The sequence below is a fragment of the Narcine bancroftii genome, chromosome 14 (genome assembly GCF_036971445.1).
Source record: "Narcine bancroftii isolate sNarBan1 chromosome 14, sNarBan1.hap1, whole genome shotgun sequence".
In the NCBI taxonomy this organism is placed as follows: Eukaryota; Metazoa; Chordata; class Chondrichthyes; order Torpediniformes; family Narcinidae; genus Narcine; species Narcine bancroftii.
Window position 1 is genome coordinate 21,362,676 of NC_091482.1, and position 24,580 is coordinate 21,387,255.

Consider the following 24,580-nt stretch of genomic DNA (forward strand, 5'->3'; position numbering starts at 1 on the left):
TAAAATTACTCCAGGGTATCTGAGATGTTTATAATTTATATATGGTTTATTTTATGGAACGTAGAATATTGGTGCTTAACAATTGCTGTCAGAGTGCTTCATGCCTTCCAGATTTCAGCAAATATATGAGCAATATTGAAAAATACTTGGAGTCACTTGTTGAGAAATTCTGTAGCCAATTGATATACAATGTAGTTTTTGAGGTGTTCATTTAATATAATGATTCAGCTACACTACACAAACCTTGATAGCATTTGGGGAAAAAATGCAGCTTGAATATACTGTAAATGAACTGGTGTGTAAATTACGTATTTATGATTAGAGCAATTGTTTCATTACATTTGTGAATGATCAGCTACTGCTAACATTAATCATCTGAGTGATCCACCCCATAGTTTAATCAAATAATTTTTGATTTACTCATGTGTCTAATGCTAGCTGCAGAGGAAATGGGGAAAATGATACTTTCTTTATTTTAAACAAAGGTTTTGCATGAATAAGGTACCTAATCCCACATCCCAAAGTGGTTTGCAACCAATTCATTCCTTTTAAAATTGAGACATTGTTGCTTTGAGAGCAGTCAGTTTCAAACCACGAGATCCCAAGGGCAGCAAATGGAGAAATAATCAAGTCATCCGTTTTTCACGGCGCTTGTTGTGAGACCATATCGTGCAAGTCTCCAAAAATGCCAACGTGATTTTTTACCTTCACCTGAACAGGCAGGCAATCCACAAGGCAGCAACTCCAACAATGCAGAATTCCCACAGTCCACTATGCTAAAGTTAATGTGTGAGCAAATGTGCTCAAGGTCACAATGAATAATGGACTTTATTGTCAAGGAATGGAAGCAAAATAAACTGCACAGGGACCACTTAATTTCTACCAATTTGTGAGTCGGGGACCTTGGTCATGAAGTTGCCATACATAATCTGAGCCAGTGAATATGTGTAATGAAAAGTGGAGTCATTGTTACTGATAGAGACATTATTTTGCAATATTTTGCTTTTATTGTTGTTTCCTGAACCCTGTTGTATGGAGATGCTGTCATTACCTCTTTAAAAAAAACTTTCCTCTTTTTCAGTTTCAGCTGACACTCTCCTTTGCAAGATTTCAAATGTGTTGTTGGCTTTTAATTTTACACGTGTGCAAGTGTGTGTGTGTGCTTTTTGCATCTCTATTGATTTCCGATGAATGCATCAGCAGTAAGGCTGATGCAATGTGCTCAATGCTGTCGAGAAGGTGGAGGTGAGCCAAGAGACTGGGAGGCCTCGAAGCATGTTTCAACCTGAAACATCAACTGTCCACCTAGCTCCAGTGATGGAGCCCAATCCACTGAATTACCGACCAGCATGACTCACGCCTGGTAGATGATGAAAAGCTTTTTGGGGGTCAGGAATTGAGTGACTCGGCATCTAATTGAGCCAAGTATGTGTGATGGTCAGTTGAATTGGCAATTAATGGTGACTCTTGGAAAGTTGATGGTGGGAGACTTGGGAACGAATGTTATCGGATGTTAAGGGTGGGTAGTTAAATTCTCTCTCTCTCTCTCTCTCTCTCTCTCTCTCTCTCTCTCTCTCAGCTGTCATGAGGCTGTTTCATGTCAGACTGCCATCTGGAGGCTGGCTATAAGCGTGGAGGGAAAACAACAAGCTCAATCAGAGACTCATTTAAGGTCTCTTAGTTGTGCACTTTATTGATTTTTAAATTCTCCCTGTATTGCAGGGGTGTCAAACTCAAATTCACAGAGGGCCAAAATTAAAAACTTTGGACTAAATCATGGGCCAAACTAATTATTTATTGAAAATTTTCAACAACATCTGCATGTTTTCTCTTCTTTCAACATATGTAACGTTAAACTTTTTCTTAAACTGTTTAATAATAGTTTTGGTTAAACTCTTTCTTGAAGAAGCATTAACAAATGAGAAATAAAATATTCAATAAATAATATTTCTCTATAGCCTTTAAGCTCCTTTTAAATGTATTTTTTTTTCCACAAGCCAACAAGTCAAAAAAATAACAACTTGCTTCAATGACAAACGGGTTTGTCTTTTAAAATGATGAACATATAGTTTGCCTCCCACCTGTCTTGAAAGGTCCTGGTTTATGTCTTTCATTTGGCCATTTTTCGTAAGGGGTTTATTACATGTGAGTTGGGCGACAGGTCGCAGATGCTAATGCAAGTAAAGAGAGGAGGTGGGGGCGATTAGCGGGCTGAGGGGCAGGCGCCAACGCATTTGCAAAGCATTCTGGGATTTGTAGTATTAGCTGTGCATGCGCTACACTGGCGCGGCGGCCAATGGGCCAGCTCTAATGCATATTTGATATGATCTTGCGGGTCAAATATAATTATATCACAGGCCAAATTTGGCCCGCGGGCCTGAGTTTGACATGTGTGCTGTATTGCACAGTTTGTTTACATTCATTATCACAAGATAAAAGGAATAGAAGAACACCATTTGGCCCATCCAGTCTGCTCCGCAAATCCACCCTGAGCTAAACTGTTCTCACACCTAGTTCCAAATTCTGGCCTTTTCCCCCATATCCCTTTTTAGATATCTATATATCTCCCCTTTAAACTTCCCCAATGATCAGCTATCTGTGGCAATGAATTCTACAATCTATGACCCTCTGACGAAAGAAATTTCTCAACTGTTTTAAATAGATACCTTCTAAATCTAAGACTCTGCCCCCTTGTCCTGGATTCACACACCATCTTATTCACATCTATTCTGTCCAATCCTTTCAGCATTCAAAATGTTTCCATAAGATCCCCTCTCATTCTTCTCAACTCCAATGAATACAGTCCAAGAGCAGCGAAATGTTCCTCATATGTTAGCCCTTGTATTCCAAGAATCATCCTGGTAAATCTTTGTGCTCTCTCGAACATCATTGCATCCCTTGTAAGATAAGGCGCCCAAAACTGAGCATTGTACTCCAAATGAGGTCTCACCAGTGCCCCATACAGCCTCATCAATACCTCTTTACTCTTGTCCACTATTTCTCTTGAAATGAATGCTTTTACAGTTCTTCATTGCTTAATGTATACGCTTGGTACAGTTTTTTTTTGCATTACCAATAAGTAGTAATTCTGCCTCATTGGAGAAAAAGGAATCTCAGGGTTGTATGTGATGTCATGTATGTCTTTTTTCTTTGGCTTGACTTCACAGATGAAGATTTATGGAGGGGTATGTCCATGTCTGCTGCAGGCTCGTTGGTGACTGACAAGTCCGATGCGGGACAGGCAGGCACGGTTGCAGTGGTTGTAAGGGAAAATTGGTGGGTTGGGGTTGGGTGTTTCCTCCTTTGTCTTTTGTCAGTGAGGTGGGCTCTGCGGTCTTCTTCTTCAAAGGAGGTTGCTGCCCGCCGAACTGTGAGGTGCCAAGATGCACGGTTGGAGGCGAGATCAGCCCACTGGCGGTGGTCAATGTGGCAGGCACCAAGAGATTTCTTTAGGCAGTCCTTGTACCTCTTTGGTGCACCTCTGTCTCGGTGGCCAGTGGAGAGCTCCCCATAGAACAGGATCTTGGGAAGGCGATGGTCCTCCATTCTGGAGACGTGACCCACCCAGCGCCGTTGGGTCCTCAGCAGCGTGGATTCGATGCTTGCGGACTCTGCCAGCTCGAGTACTTTGATGTTGGTGATGAAGTCATTCCAATGAATGTTGAGGATGGAGCGGAGACAGCACTGATGGAAGCGTTCTAGGAGCCGTAGGTGATGCCGGTAGAGGACCCATGATTCGGAGCCGAACAGGAGCGTGGGTATGACAATGGCTCTGTACACACTGATCTTTGTGTGTTTCTTCAGGTGGTTGTTTTTCCAGACTCTTTTGTGTAGTCTTCCAAAGGTGCTATTTGCCTTGGCGAGTCTGTTGTCTATCTCTTTGTCAATCCTTGCATCAGATGAAATGGTGCAGCCGAGATAGGTAAACTGGTTGACCGTTTTGAGTTTTGTGTGCCTGATGGAGATGTGGGGGGGCTGGTAGTCATGGTGGGGAGCTGGCTGATGGAGGACCTCAGTTTTCTTCAGGCTGACTTCCAGGCCAAACATTTTGGCAGTTTCCGCAAAGCAGGGCATCATGCGCTGGAGAGCTGGCTCTGAATGTGCTCCACACCAGGGTCATGCCCAGCGCGTGATGCCACACTGACCACCGGCTTGTTCGCTGCAAGCTCAACCTTCACCTCAAGCCAAAGTTCAAGAACAGTGGAGCCCCCAGAAAGAGGTTCAATGTTGGAAACTTGCAGTCAGACGTAGTGAGAGGAAACTTCCTTGCAAACCTCCAAGCAAAGCTCGAGGATGCAAACTGCCTCACGGACACATCTCCTGAAACCCCTGGGATCAGCTGTTTTAGGTGGAGTGCAGTGTGCGTAGTACTGGCCCCACCCTTTACACCCATGGTTCGTGTGCCGTGGCCAAGCAAGCTGGGACGTGGCAGCGAGGTTTTATATCGGAGTGACCTTCTCCTATGCAGGTTGCTTAACCGGGCTGAAGAGGCCTGCCTCCCCTTTTAGGTCGAACCATTTCTGGAAATCTATGACCGCTGTCCACATTTATGGAGTGGTGCGCCCTAGAATTGGCCTGCGTGCATTTACTCCTGCTGCGGCCGAGTAAAGGGGATGCAGCATTGGTTGAAGATCAGAAAGAAAAGTTCTAGTAGAAAATTTTTTAAGACTGGAGAAATCTCTGCAATGGAGTTCACAGTTGGTTTTTGAGGTGTGTATTAAACTCTGAAATACACTAAACATGGTCAAGAACTCCATTGCCTCCAAACTCGAAAACCTCCTGACAGGCCACTCGGACCGGATCATGTCCATGCAACTCCCCCTTCAAAACAACGACGCATCACCCTCATCAGTGTCTATGCTCCAACCCTTCAGGCGGAACCAGCAGAAAAGGACAAGTTCTACACTGATCTGCGCAACCTCATCCAACGCACCCCTACAGCCGACAATGTTGTCATCCTTGGCGACTTCAACGCTCGCGTCGGTAAAGACTCAGAAACCTGGCCAGGAATCCTTGGCAGACAATAAATCTGGAATCTAAACTGGCAAAAGGGCATAAAATTTTTAAAATTTAAATTTGGACATGCAGCATGGTAACAGGCCATTTTGGCCCATGAGTCCGTGCCAACCAATTTACACCCCATTACCCTACACTCCCAGTACGTTTTGAATGGTGGGAGGAAACTGGAGCCCCTGGGGAAAACCCATGCAGACGTGGGAAGAACGTGCAAACTCCTTACATACAGTGTGGGATTCAAACCCAGGTCCAATCCTGGCACTGTAAAGGTGTTGCATTAACCGCTACGCCAACTGCACTGCCCATAATTTCAGAATTAAAAAGGTGTCAGTTGGAAACAAAGACAGGGACAAATTTCTTTAGTCAGAGGGTTGTGAATTTTTGGAACCTGTTGACTGATGTGGCTGTGGAAAAGAGGCTGTTAGGTGTATTTAAAGCAGAGGTTGACAGGTATTTGATTAGTCGGGACATAAGGGTCACAGGGTAAAGGCTGGGAAGTGGGTGTGTGTGGGAGCACGGATCACATCACAATTGGAATGGCGGACTGTGCCAATAGGCCTATTTCTTTTGTGATCTTCTGACCATTCCTGGTCGGATGTGGCAGAACAGAGCTTTGATCTAATTTGTTGGTTATGGGTTCTCTTAGCAGGTCTAGTGTACCACTTAGCTTGTCATTTTGTCTGCATGGCACCCGGTATGCAGGAATGCTCCTCGTGAAATGCTCTTCAATTGAAATAAAAAAGCTGAGCTTGATGCTGAACTGCAAACAGCTGACAAAATTTTGGGCTTCCTCCATTTCAACCTTGCATCCAATGTATTGGCTGTTGTCAGTCCAGGAAACAGACAACCCCTCAGCAAGTCTGTCCAGGGTCTCATGCACTGCTAGGCTGAGACCACCACAATTTGGAGGAACAACACCTGGGCACCCTCCAACTGGATGGCATTAACGTAGACATCTACTGTTTATGTTTAAACACCACCCCCCTCCCCACACCACTTCTTCCCCTGTGATATTTCTTTAATTGTAATAATGAAACTTGGGTTCTTTTATAATTTATTAGCTTTAGAACTCATAACCTTGAGGAGACATCCCACTAGTGGTCAGGATTATGACTAGCACTCTTTCATTACGTCCCCTTTCCTTGAGATGTTTAATCTAACAATATGACACTAAAACAGTATTAATTTCAATGTAAATTTCAACACAAACATAAAAACAAATATCATGGTGGCACAGTTGGCGAAGCAGTTAGTGCAACTCCTTTATAGCTCCAGCAATAGGTCAACTGCCTCAGCAAAAACTAATGTGTTGAAAACCTCTAGTGTTTGAGGTCCTTCCTCAGTAAGTAGCAGTACAATCTTACATGCATCTGGTTTGCTATTGAGTCCAATGCCTTGCAGGTACAGCATAAATTGTTGTTTGAACAACCCTCAACTTATGGTTGACATTTCCAGTCCAATTGGCAGCATCAGGATTCTTTATATACTCCATGTTTTCTGCTACCAATGGCTAATTCACACTCTGCACACTCCTGGTGTTTCTTCCACTCCTGGTACCATGTGATGTTTCTTTTATTGTAATAAAGAACTTTGAGTTATTTTATATCAACTATAATTTATTAGATTTAGAACTCACTACCTCATGGAGGCATCCATTTTAAATCTACTCCTAGCTGGTACAACTGGTCTCTAATTCCTTCTAGTGGTCAGGACTATAATTAGCACTCTATCATTACACTCCCTGTCACCTTTCCTTTAGTTTTTTTTTCCTCTCTAGTACTTTCAAGCAGGAAAAACACCAGTTTGTAAAGGCAGAGATTCTTTGCGACTTGCCTTCTTGAATGCGCCATAGCTGGCTCCGAGGCGGTGATTCCAACCGTTCTCGGGGAAGGATAATCAGTGGAGCGCTGCACTCCATTGCCTGACCTGAATGTACAGCCATTGCAAGCAGCTGGTTAGGGTCAGGCTGATGAGGCCGTCAGGCCATGACCCATCTGCTCACTCATCCCTCTCCCTCCAAGGCAGGGCCGTTGGGGCAGCAGGAGTCATCAGCGGGGGCCGGCGGGACAGCAGGAACAGTCAGCGAGGCAGCAGGAGCCGTCAAATAGGCTTGGCGGGAAGCTCTCGGGGTAGCACAAACCGGTGGGGAAGCAATGGCCATCAGGGGGTGGCTGGTATGGGCTGTGACAGCCACACCAGGCCATTTCAGCCATTGGGGCCACGCTCAGTGGCTCAAAACATGGCAGAGCAATGGCCGTCTTTCCTACCCATAATCCCCCATGCAACTGGATTTGCTCTGGGAAACTACAGAGCAGTTTCTGCTGCATGGGAGATTATGGGTAGGGAAGACAGCCAGTGCTCTTTGCATATTTAGGATGGATGGTGCTATGGCACCAGTCACCCCACCTCCATAGGCTCTGGAGGGTGCTATGAGGTGCCTCTGGATATGAATTGGACGCTGGAGCAGCCTTTTAGGGCTGCTTCATGAAAGATAAGTTTTAAGTTTTAGATCCTCTCTTGTCGCCAGCCTCCAGGTGGAGGCATGACATGAAATGGTCTTCTCTCTCTCTCTCTCTCTTCCTTTTCCTCTCTGTGTGAACACAACAAAACGCGGGGGGTGGTGGGGGTAGGTAATATCAGAGATGATGCATTTTGCTTTGGCTCCTGTGTAAAAGACTTGCACACCTTCCTGGGACACCAACACTGTAATACCTCCTTTTGCACTGGGATACCAGATTCCTGTGTAAAAGGTTGCACTGAACCAGCTTTTCTTGGTTCAGTGTGAATGCCTTGATCCAACCCGATCTGACTTTAAACACAGATCATTGACGTGCCAATTTACTGTGTATAAGGGGCTTCTGATTCCATTTTAAAGAGCTAAAATCAATTCTCACCTCTACTCTTATCGGATCCAATTAACACCTTTTGTTGGTCTGTATTTCTCCCCCAGCCAGTCTTCAGTCTTTATTCTGATGCCTTCCAGTTCTTTGCTATTCCATGGAGAAGGGCTCAGGGCCGAAACGTCAGTAATACTTGAGGACCCCAACTTATGACCTATGCGACTTACAACCATGTGTATATACGATCAAAATTCTGTTTATTTTGATGGACCAACATGGTGGCAGCCACAGGCCAGGAGGGCACTGAGACTCCGCTGCTACCGAATGTTTTCTATTTTCAGAACACTCGCGGTGGTGGACCCAATGTTCAAGGTGGGGGAGGTGAGCACAGGCCAGGTGGTGGTGGACAATGGGTCTTTCCAGTGCCAGGTGGGCTGGGCCATAGACAAAGTCCAGGGGCTCCAGTTTAAGAACGTGCCGGCCATTTTGAGATCTGTCCGGTCAGTCAGAATGGAACTTGGATGCACGTCAGGGACCATCTGCATACCTTTACCTCCTATGGCCACCGTGAGGCCCAGCTGATTTCCTCCAGTATAATCTGTATGCTACCCTCTGCAAAACTAAAATGCAGAAAGCAGACATGTGCTGGACCAGACTTTTGAACAGGAAATCAGTGACCCAATGTAGATATCATCACCAACTCATTTACACAATGTAGGATTAGCAGTTTTATTCACTTATATTAGTGTGATGTGAACTAAAGCAATAAGGAGGCATTTCTGCCCTCATCCTGCAATAAATTTGGTTTATTCACTGTTCTATGTACTGGAAGGTGTATACACTTGGAGTTGCTGAAGATGGACCAGTCCACAAGGGTGCAATGTTGCTATTGAAAAATTGGAATGCAAACAATGTGGATCCTGGAATGGTGCTGTGGACCCATAATTAAATGAAGGACTGTGAGAGTATACCTTGGAAGCCTTCCTTTCCAGAAATTGTTTTGAAGAATAGACCTCACTGAAGTATAATATAAGATCCTTGCTATAATGGTAGGAATGTAGTGAATGCTCTTTGACAGTGGTTCTTTTTCTTTCCACTCACACACCACTTTAAGTAATCCCGATGCCATCGGTGCTCTGTGATTAGGAAGAGATTGTTTAAGGTGGTATGTGGGTAGAAAGAAAAAAGGATGGAAACCACTGTTTTAATTGTACCTCATTGATTCGTTATGTGCATAACCCCAAAGGAAATGGGCCAACGACAATTTTTCTCCAGCAAAATACTTCAGGAACAATTGGGTCGAGAGCAGTGATTCTCGACCTTCCCTTCCCACTCACATCCCACCTTAAGCAATCTCTTCCTAATCACAAAGCACTGATGGCAAAGTGGGATGTAAGTGGAAAGAAAAAGGTTGAGAACCACTGACAACTTGAATCAAAGTGGTGCCGGGTGACTTGTCATAAAAGCCCAATTCCAAGGGTGAATTTTTCTAAACTTCTTGTGTCCTGCAAGTTTAAGATTCATACTCCATAATTTTTTTTTGCGAACTTGTATATTACATTTCTGAAACTCTGGTTCAGGGGCAGTTTGAGGTCTAAGGACTTAAGTTAAGAAACGTTTACATGGATTCATACTCCATGATTTTTTTTGGCAAACTTATAACATTTTTACATTTCTGAAACTCTGGTTCAGGGGCAGTTTGAGGTCTAAGACTTAAGTTTAAAAAATTCATTTGACAAGCCATATGGAATTGCATTCGGTTCAATTGCAGAGCCTTTACGCATAGATTTTCTCAAGAGGTAGTGAGTCAATTGAAAAAGAAGATTATGCCTGCACTTTCGACTGTGACTTGGCCCATGTTCTAGGCAGCTGCAGAAACATTTGAAGATAACAATCATATTGCTTTTACAAGAATAATCACTACACAGAGCGGTCACCAAATCTGCATGCTTCCTAACCCACAGCCTCATTGTTATTCACAAGTGCTTATTGATTTGCCTAATATAAGCTGGCAGGTGAACTCAAGTGTGGCTTGTAAACTATATGTTTCAGCCGGAGACTTGCTGAGAATAGCTAAGTTACATGCACAGCAGATAAAGCATGTGGGATAATGGGATTTATAATTTGGCTGAAAGTTTAAAGAGAATCCCTGCTTGCTCACACTTTATATGTTCACACTCCTGCGATTTTAAACAACTAGAATATCAAGGGTCAAATTGAATATGCCATGAGAAACTGTGGAGGTGGGGTCCAGGTTAAAGATGCTTTAAAAAAAATTGGTAACACCGTCCCAAGTCTTGCAATTCGTGTGAATTATGGCTGTCAGGGATATGGTCTGGAGATGGGGTGCAAAGCACCCCCTGGAAGATGGGTCGGCCATTTGGACCCGGTTAAGGCACTGAACAAGAATGTGGGATGCCAAACTGTGGATGTGGGGCAGGAAGTTTCAAGGAAATTGGTACATCAGATGATTTTGCTGGATAGCCGATTGCCACCTCGCTTGAAATATTCACTTGCACCTGAAACAACAGTCCATTCCTGAACGATCCATGAGATGATCCAGCAGGATCATTAGGGTGGGGAACAAATCTGGACCTTGTCAGTAATGGATATCTGTTTTGCCATGGGCATCTCCATATATCCTACTCTGAGGCCCTTTGTGACTGATCACTGTTATAATCATGACCCCTGACTTGATGAAGGGTTCCAGCCCGAAACATCAATTATTTCTTTTCTCTTGCTGATGGTGCTCGACCCACTGAGCTTTGCCGGTGGAGTAAGATATGAAAGTCTGCCGACACTGTGATTGAAGTAAAAATACAATGCTGGAGAAACTCAGCAGGTTAAGCCATGTACTTTATATAGCAAAGGTAAAGAGTCAACACCAATGTCACGGGCTTGAGCCCTTCATCAAGGTATGACAAAATGAAGGTGGCCACTCGAACAAAATGGTGGAGGGAGGGCATTAACAGTGACTTCTCCATTTTCTGCAATTCCCCATTCCCTCTGATTTCTTTCCTCCAGCTCTCCATCCCCTTCCCTCTCCATTCAAAGAGCCATCCCCCCTCCCCCTGTTTGCAGATGTCCCCTCCCTCCCTTTTCCGCCTCCCTGTTGGACTGTGCTCCTCCCTCTACCCCTCTCAGCCCCCACCATTTTGTTTGGACACCTGCCTACATTTTGTCATAAGTTGATGAAGGGCCTGAGCCCCAAATGCTGGTTTTGTATCTTCATTTTTGCTATATAAAGCACACTGTTTCACCTGCTGAGTTTCTCCAGCACTGTATTTTTACGAGCTTCTCCAGAGGATTGTTTTTAACATCACATGACTGCGTTGTCCAATCAGAATTGTAATTGTGAGTATGCTGCTTTGTTTGCATCGATAAACTTAAAGATATTATGTGCCCCTTTAATGCCCCAACCTTCCCCCTCATCTCAAGATTCCACCAACCTCACCATAATCTAAACTTTCACTTGACCCTCTGTCAAAAAACAGCGTTGCCTCAACCTGCAACCCCGTCCAATTCCCCTGTGGTTTTTCCTTTCTGCCTTGGTGCCATTCTAAGACTCCTGCTTTCTAAGTATATACAGTATTATCTGGAATTAAAAAATGAATATGTTAAAAAAAATGGGTTTAAAATTGGCGCAACTAACCGTTAATTTGCCAATCACACAGCGCACAATCTCAAACAACCGGAAAATTCACTTCTCTGGTGTCTACTAATCCCCATAGGTGCTGAATACTGGCAGTTCTACTGTATTAGTGTTCTTGTACATTCAAGTCATCACTTGGACGCTGCAGTGAAATAGGGGTTAGTTTGGATGTACAAAGCTCCAATGACCAGGGTCTGATTCCGACGCCTGATGTTGTCTGTATGGAGTCTCCCTGTGACTGCGTCGGTTTTCGAGAGGTGCTTGGATTTCTTCCAACGTCTCTAAGGTAAGCTGCTGATGGGTGTTCGACAAATGTAAATTTCCCCAGTGTGAATGGTTTTCTGCAGAATTAAAGGGAGAGCGAATGGGTGACACAGAAGTCAGTGAGGGAATCAGAGGGCTGGCATGCACTGAGTGGGATGAACAGCCACCTTCCCTGCCAGACAAAAATATAAGATGCCTCCAAACAATTTGGGCTACAATGGAATATACATTTGAATTACAAGGCTTTTTGACCTGTTTAATTAAGTGCTCAATATTTATGAATTTGAGCTGTAGTCCATTTATAATTTGAGGTTTAAAAATATATAAATTATTCAAGCTTTTAATTATGTAACATAAATAACACAGCTAAGTGAAAATTTAGTTCGAAGAACTTGAAATATCAGAAAAATTTAATTAAGTGATTTTTGAATTAAAAGGCATGGATTCTTTTGGTATAATTTGGTTGAGCGTCGAGATTTGTAAGGTCATAAAGTAATTAGATTTTGATTTCTTGTCTTACATGCCCTCGTTTCACTTTGTGGGTTATTGGTGTTAGAAATGGACAAGATGATAGTTTGATCAAATTATTTTTCCCATCACCAATGCAGATTTGGAATACTTAATCACAAAATGCATGTGGACTGTGAATAAATTACAGCTTACCTTGGGTAAGGAACGGGTTTAAAATGTGGCATTAAGACAGTTAATGAATATATATGAAGTTAAATTAAAAAGACTGAACCGTAGTGGGAAGATTCTCTAACTCATCATTTTGTTGTTCCATCCTTTGAAGGGAAAACTAAGCTTCATGTTCACGCTACAAGCACAGAAAGATGAGAGAACAGCCAGAGTCTCAGTTAAGGAAAGTATTTGAATCTTCTGACAGATTAGTCAATTTGCATGCATTGCACCACAAGACAAGTGACAAATGTGTTGAGTGCCAGGGCAGTTCAGTTCATCTCCTTTGACAATGGTACCAGTCAGATGAGGGAGTAGGTGATTATTTTTTATAGAATCACAGGTTTTGTAAAAGTGACTGGGGCTATTGATCGCATTTTGTGTGGCTGCTGCTTTCATACATTCACACTCGTCTCTCGGCGACAATATCAGGACTTGTGCATTAACATTTCATGGTACCCTATCCCCAATTGTTCTGGGAATTCAGGAGTCTGATGGCTTTGGGGAAAGAGCTCTTGCCCAATCTGGACGTAAGGGCTTGAGTGCTGCCATACCTCCTTCCAGATGGCGGAAAGGAGAATGGTTTACTTGAGAGGTGTGTGGAGTCCTTCACAATGTTTATTGCCTTTTGCCTGCATCAAGAGTTGTAAATGTCCTTCATGGTAGGAAGAGAGCGCACAAATGATCTTTTCCGCTGACTTCACTATCTTCTGTAGGGTCTTGCGGTCTGAGCATCCAAACCAGTTGGTGATGCAGTTGCACAGGATGCTCTCAATTAATCCTCTGTAGAATGTAGTGAGGTCGGAGGGTGGGAGATGGCCTTTCCTCAGCCTTCGTTGGAAGTCGAGGTGCTGCTGGGCTTTCTTGGCTGTGGAGCTGGTGTGAAAGGACCATGTGAGGTTCTCCACCAAGTGCACTCCAAGGAACTTGATGCTCTTGACGACCTCAATGGTGGAGCTGTCGATGGTCAGCGGAGCATGGTCCACCCGGGCTCTCCTCATCAACAACCATCTCTTTTGTTTTATTAATGTTCCAACACAGGTTGTTGGCTCTGCACCATTAGCGACTGCACCTCATCTCTGTACGCTGACTCATCATTCTTACTGATCAGGCCCACCATGGTTGTGTCGTCAGCAAACTTGATGTGGTTCGAGCCGTGTTTAGCTGTACAGTTGTGGGCCAGCAGAGTGAACAGCAGTGGACTAAGCCCGCAGCCCTGGGGGGCCCACCATACTTGGTGAGATGGTCTTGGAGATGCTGTTACTGATCCGGACTGCCTGAGGTCTCCCCAACAGGAAGTCAAGAATCCAACTGCAGAGGGAGGTGTTTAGACCCAACAGGTTCAACTTCCCTATCAGGTATGATTGTGTTGAATACCGAAATGAAGTCAATAAACACCATTCGAACATACGAGTCCTTGTTTTCCAGGTGGGTGAGGGCTTGATAGAGGGCAGTGGTGATGCATCATCTGTAGAGTGGTTGGATCTGTATGTGAACTGCAGGGGGTCTAGAGACAGGGACAGCAGGAGCTTGATGTGCCCCATGACGACCCTCTCCAACCACTTCATGACAATGGGCAAGTGTGTGGCAGGGCAAGAGTCATTGAGGCAGGACACAGATGGCTTCTTCGGCACGGGGACAACTGTGGCAGCTTCGAAGCACGTTGGGGCCATGGCACTTCCAAAGATGTAGGCCTCCCAAGTTTTGACGCACAGCTACTAAAGCTGCCACCTGAGCAAGGAAATGGCCCAGGTTCTATCCTGACCTCCAATTTCTGTGTGAAGGTTGCAAGTTTGCCCTCTGACTTTTCCCCAGGTGCTCGACTTTCCACAAATATCTCAAAGCGGTGCAGGCTATTAGATTAATTAATAGTGTAAATTGCTCTTGACTGGTAAATGAGTGACAAAAATCTGAGGCGGGACTGATAGGGTGGAAGAGTGAATAAAATGGGTTTAGTGTAGAATTAATATCAGTGGGTGCATGATAGTCTACAGACTTGATGGGCCAAAGGGCCTGTTTTCATACTGTATAACTATGACCACTAACTCAGTCAAAGGGCTAATAACAACACTGGCTGCTAACATCGTTGTCTATTGCATGGGAGACTTTCCAGTTTCCAAGCACTTCGGTAATGGGATTCTTTGTTTCTTATTCCTTTTCTCTGAAATATAGTAAAGGTTATGTTCATTAAAGTGTTTCCTTTTATTAGCCCAAACTGGCACCAGCTGCCGCTTCACAATAAGTTTCTTGCGGCACTTTGATTGAAAGGAAGGTTTCCTGACAGAGGAAAGGATCTTTACCTTTGATCCATCACTTTGTTCCAGTCTGATGGCCCCAGAGGTCTCCCTGACAGGGGCCATAGGAATGATTAGAAAGTAATGAACTTTCCAGACAGATGGAAAAGATAGCAGGATTAGGCCTGCTCCGCTGAGCACAGCCTGGAAACTGATCCGTCCAGATAAGATGTCAGCGTCACCTCAGCTGTGCGCAGCTGTTGATTTTCTCAAGAATCTTTCAGACGTGGCTTTTGTTCCATTTCCCCGAAGGAGGGTTCAGCCTTGCTCTGGACAAAAAAAAAGGGGAGGCTTCGTTGTCACATCTGGCTGCTCCTTCCACATCGGCCGGATTGAGATACTGTGAGCGGGACAAAGCCAAAAATATCTCGGGCTTGCTCTGAATAACACTTAACATCAAAAACAGGTCTAAAATTCAGCAAGAACAAAGGCACCGGTTCCTGCATTTGACATATATTAAATGAACTGGAAGATAATGGATCTCTTCAAGTGATTTACAAACTTGTAATCCAATCACTGGGGTCAAATGATGCCATCCTCTGTAAAAGTAAAGCTTGAATGCTTTTATTGCATTACCTGAACTCTCTGATGGGATTACTGTGTTGGCACATTCCTAGGTGTTTGTTGTTATAGCTAATCTGTATTATGTAGTATTTTATGATTTATTGTTTTTATATCCCTGCTCCCTTTCATTGATTTTAAGATGAAAGTATTGACATCCGATGTAAGCTAAACGTTAGCAATTTATGCGGTTGAAACAAAGGTGCATTTGCTTATAGCACTTCTGGTTTTATTCCCCTGATGTAGCACAGCACAAAGAAAATCACCATCTGGTGTACATTATCAGAGATTAAAGAGCCGAGAAACACAGACTTCAAGAGTCAATCTCAAATTTACATGTGTATTTAGTACCATTGTTTCCTTTGGCGTAAAAGTTCAGTGAAAGACCATCAGAAAACAGTAACGGATACTTTGTTTACTTGGCAGATCAAGAGATGCAGTTTTTCTCCTGCTCAGGAGCCAATTGACCATTCAACTAAGATGGAGGCTCACCCATGCACGGATGGAAGGCCCTGTCCAGGAGTGAAGATCTGCAGATTCTGGGTTCGAGTGCGATGCACAAAAGCTGCACCAGACCCCACCCAGGGTCTTGATCGGAGATGATTGTTGCAAGTTCTGGGAGGGCGATCGCTGTTGCGTGCAGGGTAGGCAGAAAATTGAGGATGTTAGACATGGAGGTCAAAATGAGCAAGTGATTGTCCAAGGTTTCTCTATGTGGTCTGGTGTGGTCAGCCCTCTTGCTCCAATCCACTGCTGAAGTGGACATTACAACCCGTCAAATATGTGATTAACTGTGTGATGTGCTATCAAGCAGAAAAGCAGACACAAAACATAGTCTGTTCAACAGGCTTTATTCCACAGAGCTGGCTGTCAGAGTAGCTGTGCTGGCTCTGAGACTGACCTTGAGGGGCCGGATGTAGCTTATTATCCTGGAGGGTGATTGGCAGCTGACTCGGTGGGGCTTGGTCCATTCAGGTAGGCTGATTGACAGCCGGCCAGGTGTTGCCTTGTCCTGCAGTGCTATTCCTACAGGTACACAGGTTACCCCTGCAGTCGGCTAGTGGTGTATCACTACAAAGAGAATAGCTTTACTGCTGAGCTTCTTTTCAATGCCACAACCCACATATTGGACAGGACTGCTCAGAACCATGCACGGCCTCCTGAAAGAGGAACGCGCGCAGTGTTCTTTAAAAGGAAATGCCATGGATACTTCACTTGTAGATCCAGTTTCTCACTCACTGCCTGCTACCCTACACTAAGGTAACCCAAGTCTGAACAGTTCTCTTTTCCCAGCTCCTTGAATGCCTAACCACCTCCCCAAAGTGGAGAAATCCAATTCAGTAAATTTGCAAATTAAGTAAACATTAATAATGAATGAAGAGGCACTCATTATTAGGTTACCAGACCACTATCCAGAGGCCTGGACTAATGTTCTGAAGGCATTAGTTCAAATTCCACTGTGGCACAGGGGAATTTAAATTCATTTTTGTCATGTACCTCACCACATGTTACCTTGCCTTTTATCTGTATCTCTGTGTGTGTTTATATTGTGATTCTGTTAGAGTAGAGACATGTGGTGTGCCTGCTTCTCAACAATAGCACATCCTGGAACATTTAATCTGTCAGCAAGTCTTAAAGTCACAACATGTAAATAGTAAGTGTGCTGTCCTACAATTAAATCTTTATCTTTTTTTAGACACGTATGTGCTGTAGCGGAACATGGCCTCAGTCCCAGATAGAATTAGTCACAATTTGTCAGCCTTCCAGCAGGTTCATCAAATGAAGATGAATTTGTAAGTACGTAGATCTTGAATATTTGACATACTGAGACTCTAAAGCCCCTCTCACACTTGCCAGTGATCCCAGGAATCGAACGGCCAATCAGCCTTTAAAGTGGCAAGCGTGAAAACAATATCTGCTCAACGACAGCGTCAGATGATGTCATCTCATGATGGGGATTGACGGCCTCAATCCCCAGTTCAATCCCCGCAGATGCCATTGTTGCGATCAGGCAAGTGTGAAACGGGAAATTATATTGCAGGCATTTCCTACTGAAGGTAGAACAGACCAAACACTGGGGATAAACTCTTGCAAGTGTGAAAGCATTCAGTAACCTGGTTAGGAGTGGTCTACTGGTCTACAGTGAAAGGCCAAGCCGAACGGCTGATTTAATGGGATGCAAGTGTGAAAGGGGTTTAAGATGTGAACGACGGTAAATACCTTTGCTTTTATTACAGTTTTTTTATTCTACTCCTGTACGTTTAGAATAGAAGCCTGTGATAGTACAGATCTATCACCAATGTACATAGTGTATATAGTTACTGTATCTAGACTGTGCTTACAGCGATTGGCTGAGAGCTAAGCCACACCTATTGTTTGGGCCTTAAAGGGGTGTGTCCCTAGCCAGGTCGGATCATTCCGGACTGGTCGGCCACCTGTGAAGAGCTCCGGTCTTTTGCTAATAAAAGCCTTGGTTTGGATCAACAAGTCTTTGGTTCTTTCGACGAGCTCTACAAAGCCTAATAGTCTGAGAAGCTAAACAGGCTCAGGCCTGGTCAGTACTTGGAGGGGAGTCCACCTGCGAACACCATGTGCTGTAGGTTTCTGTGAGGGGCGCTGGACAAAGTGGTGACTCTCTGTCTGCCTTACGGTAGACAGAGTTAAAGAATTTCATCTATGTTACATTCTAAATGTAGTATTACGTGAACCTTTAGTTCCTTCATGCCAAAGGAATACATGAGATTACTCAAATTTATGTCTACGCGGCAAACATCACTTGCAGTTTATGTGCTGAATGGTTTACAATGCTGTACTCGTATTCCTTCGGCGTGATGCTGTTCCCAAACCTCTTGTGCCTGTTTATGATAGTCCTTTCCCACCTGAAGATTTTTGTAATTGACAGGAATGGAAAAGCTGACACGCTTTCCATTGACAGGTTAAAGACGGCGTACATCGACCGTCCACGTTCTGCGTCGGAGCCAAAGTCAGAGGACCGGTCGGACTGTGCATTGCCTGTCTTGCACTATCGTATGAGGTCAGGCCGAACTGTCAGCCCTCTGGACCGTCACGCAGCGGGACTGTTCCAATCAGTCGCCTCCTTGCATGGTTCGGAAACTGAGGGAGGCAGATGGAGGAGGAGAAGAGTGATAGCGTTAGGATTACCCATGTGGTGGATATTAGAGGAGTTTCGCTGGGCGATGTTTGGAGAGGAAAAGTATGCATTGTTGTGTCTAGGGTTTAATAAAGCAAGTTGACTTCATGGTGTGCTGTAAGAAAAGAGTGAGTGTGTTCTTTATTTGTGTGTAAGCTGTTATAAATCAGTGCAGTTACAGGTGAGACTCCAACTTGTACATCAAATGCATTGAAATCCTCTGTAAATGGGCACATAGTTTATAATATGCTGTGAATCTATGTTCATGAATTACAGGCCCAGCTTATTGCTCCCTGCCTGTTTGAATGATTCCAATAATGACTGGATAATCACCCGCCTGACAGACACAAATGGCAAATTCTGGTGAGTGATCCTGGCTTGCTCAGAGTCAACATGCACCAAGGAAAAGGCATCTCCGTTCTGGGTGGAGAGATAGAAATCAGGGAAGAGATACAGGAGTATCAGAGCCAGCGCCACCAGGCTGAGGAACAGCTTCTTCCCACGGGCAGTGAGAATGATGAATGACCAAAGGAACTGCTCACTCTAACCATCTGACACTCTCATATTCATCGAGCAATATTTATTTATATAGATGAAATACTTGTCCTGCACGTCCTAGGGAGGCACAGTTGGTGTAGCGGTTAGCAAAATGCCTTTACAGTGCCAGCGATCAGGATTGTGGTTCAAATCCCGTGATGTCTGTAAGGAGTTTCTATGATCTCCCTGTGTCTGCGTGAGTTTTCCACGGCGGCTCTGGTTTCCTCCAAACGTTCACAAATACACCAGGTGTATAGGTTAATTGGGTGGCATGAACATGTGGGCCAAAATGACCTGTTACTGTGCTGTATGTCTAAATTTAAAATTTTTATATATATATATATATATATATATATGACTGTATGTCTGTTATATCTGATCATGTGACTGCATGTTTTGCACCGAGGACCGGAGAATACTGTTTCATCGGGTTGTACATGTACAATCAGATAACAAACTTGACTTGAGAAATCTAAATAGGCAATGTGAGAGAGGGAAACAGTGAGCCCCAACTCCCCCAGGTGGGAAAAATGTTGGATCGTGTGTAAGTATGAGAAATAACATGAAACATATTAACTTCCTGCCTGGATCAGAGAAGTCCAGCATTTTTGTTTCAGCTTCTGCAATGCATTTACCACTCAATACGAGAGGAACCTGGTCATGGAATCATGGAGTTGTCAAGCACAGATAAAGGATCTTCAGCACATCTCGTCCATCGACATTAATCTCATAAGCCCACACTAGGCCCACCTCCTTCTATTTAAATACACTGAACAACAAAAATTTTCCTTCCTGAACACTTCTGGGAGTTTTTAAAAAAATTGATTTTGGACTGCTAATCACAAAAATCACCTTCAAATTTTCCTATCATGTTCTGTTTTTTAGATAGACCTATTTTTATGATTTTCTGTCATATTTTAGATCAACTATTATATTGCCTACAAAGCATGCACTGAGTGCAGTGCTATGTAAAAGTTGTCTTAGGCCTGGGCATGCTTAGTCAGGACTGAAGCAGCCTGGCTGTAAAAGCAGCTCACATATACAGACGCTGTGATTATAGATTGAATGCATGTTGTTGCACATGTTCTTCAGGCAATAGTGTAGTGAGTGTACTTAACAATAGCATTCAGGAAGATTCAATACTGCAGAAATGTCTCGACAATGTCACAACAGCTGTGATCCAACTGTTACATATGTGGTGAGTATTCCTTAAGGCTCAAAGACGCAAAATGCATTTTTAAGAAAGCCCGTGAGCTCTACTTTGGTTGTAAAAATGGTGACCAAGACAAACCCTGGGCTCCTCACGTTTGTTGTGCAATATGTGCACTCAACCTGAGAGCTTGGCTCAGAGATACATTATGCGATTAAACATGCTAAATTCAGTAAAAGTTAATTTAATATTTCTCCAACTTCCTGCATGATGTAGCATATCTGAAGTCATCTTTATGTTCACCTTGAAGTTGTTTATTATAACCCCAAATTATTTTTATAGGTAACAAATCTTTTGGGGGGAAAAAAAATTGTGGTCCTGTGATACCTGTCTACATGGTCCTTAAACATTCCAGGGAATTGATTATACCATCCATTCTTTTTGGGGTGGTGGGGAGGAGGGAAACTTTAATCTTGTGTCCCTTCTAAAACTTCTTCCCTTCATCGTAAATCTATGATTTGTAGAGCAATATCCAGTTTTATGTTGTTATCTTATTTGGTTGAAGTTTGAGTAAAGGGTTGAAAAGTCCATGATATGATTTTTTAAAAAATGATATTAATTATGAGACTTTAATTCCAAGTCTTTGTGCAGATTTAATCACAAAACAAACCATGCTAAAGTGACACCATCCTTGTGTGTTGCCAGACTGTGATTCCCTTCACCCAAGACATTTAGTGGAGTCAACACTTTCAGGCAAGGCTTCTTTGGGAGGGATTGGAGTGCATTCTCTGGCTTGCATTGATACATTTCCTGTTTTTTTTGTTGTTGCCTATGTTATGACCCCAACCCTATTGCAACCTCCAAGATTTCCCAGTTGATCTTCATTGAGTCTGTTGAGATTGATTAGTTCCTGATTTCTCTTTGGGGGGGAAAAAAAATGCTACAATAAACATTTCCCTGACCTAGTTCCATTTAACAAGAAAAAGTCATTAGAATGTTCCCCAGCCGCTCAGGAAATGACTGATGTAGCTGTGTGCTTTCTACTCACAGCTAGGGTAATGTTACTCCGCTGCTCCATGCTCCAAAGCAAGGTGAGTCATTGATTGCAACTTTAAAACACCTCCTTCACTCCTGACATATTACTTGCTTTTCCAGTTATAGCAAGATCGATTCAAGTACATTGATTACCACCTGGAGTCTTTCTGATCATATCTCCACTCTTCCACAGCCCGCAATGGTCCTAATGAAATGGCTAGTGGACTTGATTAATGTGATCATCGTGTATTATCATCCGTGAGTGCCTCCCCACCTTTCAAATGGTCAACCACATTTCGACTGCTGGTTATTTCCTGAGCTGTTGGACTGTTTTCGTTTGGTGTCAATGTGAATTACTGACGTGATTATAGCCGTGGCTTTGCTCACCATTCTTGCCCCCTTAAATCCTGTATGGTTCACCCTTTTTGCCTCTTTCCTGAGTTTCGTTAACATCCACTCTGACGGTATAAAGCATGATGTATCCATCACCTCTAAGCAACTCTTCAGAAGCAGAATTTGTCATGAACACGTCATGATATTTGATGTTTTGTGGCAGCGTCAGAGTGCAAATGTATATATTATAACCATCTTGCAACCTTACTATGAAAAAATAAAAATAGTGCACGAAAAGTAAGACAGTGTCTTTGGTTCATTGATTATTCAGGAATCTGATGGCAGCGGGGAAGAAGCTGTCCTTGTGCCGCTAGATGCTCATCTTTAGGCTCCTGTACCTTTTTTCCCTGATGGTAACAGAGTGAAGAGGGCATGGCCTGGGTGGTGGGGGTCTTTGAGGATAGAGGCTGCTTTTTTAAGACACCGCCACATGTAGATGTCCTCAATGGAGTGAAGTCTGGTGCCTGTGATGTTGTAGGCTGAGTTAACAACCCCCCCCTAGGGTTTATTCTTGACCTGAGAGTTGCCTCCTCCATACCTGGCAGTGATGTAACCAGCCAGAATGCTCTCCATGGTACACCTGTAGAAGTTTTTAAAGAGAGTTTTTGGTGACAGACTGAATCTCCTCAGACTCTTCACAAAGAATAGCCATTGGTGAGCCTTTTTTTGTCATTGCATCAATATGGAGAGTCCAGGTCAGATCCTCAGAGATACAGACATCCGGGAATTTGAAGGTCTGGACCCTCTTGCGATCTTGTTATTCCATTCAACAAGCTGATCTCTCTTAATGTAAAGGGCACTATTTTCTCCTGCAAACCATCATAAACTCTATGCTTTCAATTCCTATCACTGTATCCCTCAGTGAACATCATCCATCTCAAATTAATCTGCCATTGAAGCCTTCATCAATGTCTCTTCTTATCTACTTTCTGTATTTGTTGTCTCTTTTTAATTCAATCAAGTATACTGTTGTAGCTTTATTATGGTAAGAATTTCAGTGCATTTGTACATTGTTCAATGTATATGACATTAAATTCATTATCCTTATAATTCCTGCTTATTTAAAACTCATCCCAACATAATTTCATGCATTATTTCATTCACGTGGAACCCTTGCTTTTTGTTGACCCATATTATTAATTAACCACCAAGATTTCAAACCATTTTTCCATCTTTTTGCTCCTTTTTTTTCTGGATTTCTACAAAAGCTATAGCTTATTTATTCTGACACAGCAATAAATCTGATTTAGCTTTTCCCCCTTCTCATTTCCCTGTGGCCCTGCAACCTACTCTCTTTTGCACTTGCCTTTCAACTCTGCTTTGAATTTTGAGCCACTTCAGGGCAATTTAAACGTACAATTATCCTATCAGCATACCTTTGAAAGGTAAGAGGAAATTAGAGCAACTAGATGGTGCCCAGAGTTGTGCAAACTCCACATTCACAGTATCCAAGATTCAGAATAAATCTGGTCTCTTGGAGCTCACACACGAGGTGGCAAACACTAATTATTGTGCATTAATGCTGCCCTCAAATGTCTGATTTGGATTGCAGCCACTCAGGGCTCAGTTTCCTTTCTTGCCTCAAGAAATACCTTTCTCAAAGACATACCTTTTCATCTTATTCCTGAAGACTCTGCAAGGAGAATGAGATGATGTTCTCCAAGTGGTAGACAAGCATTTGCGAAGAATGTTTGGAAAAATTATGCGGCGTTCCCTGTCAAGATTTCTCCCAAGTTGTTTGCAGCTATGGAGCCTCTGATGTGTAGGTTGTTTCCAGGGTCACATCAAGTGCTGCTGGAAGATCATCAACTCGGTTAAAGGCGTACATTGGTCTGTACAAAAATTGTTGGTCTTGCAGTTTGACAAGATGTCCATAGAGAATGCTGTTCACAGGCACATTCCCAGCTGCAAGATTACATGCTGAGAGCTTGGTGCATCCAGAACCAAGGCTTTGTGGGAAGGGACTGCAACCCAAGATCCTCCTCCCACTGGATACCGATGGCCTTACTAACAGCCCCTCAGACACTAGATGGGTGTAATCTTCAATGAGGCCACATAACTGGCATTAGAGCTTTGTACATACTCAATCAACTTGACAACACTGTGAATATAAATATGACGATATTATGAATGTAGAGAAAGCCATGTAATGATCTGTATTTCTTGTATGTAGACAGCCCCCAGGTTACACAAGGATTCCATTCTTGATACCGACAGTATCCATAAACCAATTTCTTCCAACATCAGAAATGGCTGTTTCATATCATATCACTAAATATTACTGTGATAGTTCTTTCACATCATTGAATAATGAAACATTTGTTATTATTAATAATATTTTTATTACTAGCTTGAAAAATGCCTAAAAATGTATGGGAGAATTTGATTAACGGTGAATTTCTCTAAGTCAAGTAATTCATAGCCTGGGGAGACCATGTACAGTTTGTGTGAATAAAGTTCATTTTAGAAATTTAAAAACCCTGGAGGAAAATATTAATATATGCTATTTCCTTTCACTTAATGTTCCAATTAAATTCTGATAACTGCAAACAAGCGTGAGTGTATGCAGTTATTTCCAAAATGATTACATATCAACAAATGGGTCTGAGATGTCTGTTGGATAGCAAGTAGAAAAAAATACATGTCAAAATAGTCTTGTGTTTGGAGAATGTTGAAAATGGACCTTACTGTGATTGATCTGAAGAGGACCATTTATTTTAATCGGTTTCCTTTTCTAATTCTTTTAAATATACGTTTCCTTTGTTAATTTCTCTTGAATTAGAATGTGTACGTCAAGTATGATTGTCTGTTATGTTACTCAAGTAATACTCAAGCATTTTGATGGGATCAATAAGTTAATTATTTTGCCACACATGGAATAGTGTCCTTCTCTTTTATCTGTTTCCAAGGATATAAGTGTAAACTGCTGTTTATAAAAGCAATAGCGCTTGAGTCCAGTAAAAGATGTGTGGTGTCAACTTGTCTGGAGTATGTGATTTGAGAAGATTA

The 24,580-nt window shown here is 43.0% G+C and overlaps 1 long non-coding RNA gene across 1 annotated transcript in view; it reads left to right on the plus strand.

Moving 5' to 3' along the window:
• LOC138749752 (uncharacterized) overlaps nucleotides 1-17,785 on the plus strand; it is a 31,470-nt gene extending 13,685 nt beyond the window's left edge. The window contains exons 4-6 of the long non-coding RNA XR_011348853.1: nucleotides 11,588-11,794; nucleotides 15,732-15,949; nucleotides 17,002-17,785. This is a non-coding gene — a long non-coding RNA (uncharacterized lncRNA). The remainder of the gene's footprint in view (nucleotides 1-11,587; nucleotides 11,795-15,731; nucleotides 15,950-17,001) is intronic.
• Nucleotides 17,786-24,580: the final 6,795 nt, after the last annotated feature.